General features: G+C 22.7%; 1 long non-coding RNA gene and 2 other non-coding genes across 3 annotated transcripts; all 3 read left to right on the top strand.

Annotated features, from left to right (window-relative positions):
- The first annotated feature begins 18 nt into the window (after window positions 1-18).
- On the top strand, window positions 19-1,416 carry LOC122710290. Its single transcript, XR_006346346.1, has 3 exons — window positions 19-483; window positions 852-905; window positions 1,177-1,416. It is a non-coding gene; the product is annotated as an uncharacterized LOC122710290 (long non-coding RNA).
- On the top strand, window positions 273-359 carry LOC122714766. Its single transcript, XR_006347125.1, has one exon. It is a non-coding gene; the product is annotated as a small nucleolar RNA snR60/Z15/Z230/Z193/J17 (small nucleolar RNA).
- Window positions 701-784, top strand: LOC122719190. Its single transcript, XR_006347733.1, has one exon. It is a non-coding gene; the product is annotated as a small nucleolar RNA snR60/Z15/Z230/Z193/J17 (small nucleolar RNA).
- Window positions 1,417-1,946: the final 530 nt, after the last annotated feature.

Genomic DNA, 1,946 nt, shown 5'->3' with positions numbered 1-1,946 from the left:
ACATGGAAGCGATATTACTAAGTCGTAAAATCGGTCAGGCGTTAGGAATTTATGTTTTAAGATAGAACATGTAACTTGAGACGTTTTAGGGGAGATAAGGAACTCTGAGCTCTCCTTTAAATCCATATACATACATACATACATATATATATAGTTATGACTATAGACTGAATATGTATATACGTACATATTTTCTGCAGTATATATTATAATGGCTTCATCAATCGATGTTATCGCTTAATGTTTTCGATCTCACTATTATTTTTTTGTTTTTGATGTATATAATGATGAAAGCATAGTTCAACTGATTTTTAATGAAGAATATTAAAAATGTCTTTCGCTCCTATCTGATAAAATAATAATAATAATAATATATAATTGTATTGAATACAAAAAGATTTTTCACATAAAAATATACGTACTTGATGTTTCAGAAAAAGTTTCATGGATCAGTGAATTGAAGTATTATTGCAGCTTTAATTAGTAAGTATTTTTCTTTTTTCTGGAAAAAAATATAACATGTTCGTAAAATTTATTTGCTGTTCAAATAAATATATTTTTAAAGGAGATAGGGATAAAAATTGAATATCAGACATATAAATTTTATCTCGAATTACGAAGTTTTAGCGAAAATTACGATCCTGTTATATTTTATCCATTCATAAAATATAGGAAATTAAAAAGATAATTTGATTTAGAATAAAAGTTTATGATGAATTCATAGTTCAACCGATTTTTAATGAGGTATATTAAAAATGTCTTTCGCTCCTATCTGAATTTTTTTTTTAATCTCAAATATATTGTCTAAACATTATACTTTTATTTTATCTTTTCTTTTTTTTTTTTTTCAGGAAGCTAAGCACTGGATTTAAAACTATAATAATAGTTGAAGGGTGCTGGTACAAGTAAGCATTTTTAATTTACGATTATATGTGATTAAATTTATTTTTTAAAAAAAATTTTCTCGTTATTAAAAATTTTATTTTTGAAATATGCTATTAATTACTAGTCAATATTGAATTTTCAAAATCAATGATGTATTTCTGTAAATATGTTTGATTTTTCATGATATGTATACATAATGAATTTCGTCACTACCGCTGAGAAATAAAATAATATTTCAAAATTATGATATTATTTATATCAGTAAAAAACAATATTGTTACTTTTTTGCAGGAAAAACTGAATATTTTAAGTACGAAAAATTAAATATAAATCTCCAATGATAGGTAAATAACTATTTCATTTTAAAAGATCAAGCATTACTGATAAAAAAATATTTAAATTATTTTATTACAATGATGTAAAACATTTGCAATGATTCAATGATTACATTCCATTAGCTCTATCTGAAAGTTAAATTTCTCTTTCTATTCACAAAATAGAAAAATATAACTGGTAAACAATGCATTTTTATATTCCAGGTTATAAAGAAGAATTTTACCATATGAAATGTGTAATATTTGCAAAATATATTTTATTAATATAATATAATTTACAATGTTGTAATTTCTAATAAATAAAATTTAACACAATTTAATTGCTACCTTCATTTTTACCCATTTTTATACTCCTTTTATATCAATAAAATAAAATCTCGTTGCATTAAAATTTAGAAAATATTATATCGTGTATAGATATCATGTTCCTAAGAAGAATTTGAAAGCGAAGCCGCAAACACGAATAAATTGCATCGAGATTATTAATTGGACAAAAACATACCATGTTCCAATTTGCTTTGTATTCGATGCGCAATATTTAAATATACGATAAATCTAAGTAAGATTACAATGTTTTTTACATTCTCTTCAATAATTATAAAAATATCGATACATATATTTAAGTTAACAAAAAATTAACATATGTTTATAAATTCATAAAATACGATTTTACTATGAAAAACATCGAATTAAATATACGAATAATTATTATCACTAATCTGATTG

The sequence above is a fragment of the Apis laboriosa genome, unplaced genomic scaffold (genome assembly GCF_014066325.1).
Source record: "Apis laboriosa isolate Shangri-la unplaced genomic scaffold, ASM1406632v1 scaffold10327_cov141, whole genome shotgun sequence".
NCBI lineage: Eukaryota > Metazoa > Arthropoda > Insecta > Hymenoptera > Apidae > Apis > Apis laboriosa.
This window is presented reverse-complemented; position numbering and strand designations above follow the sequence as displayed.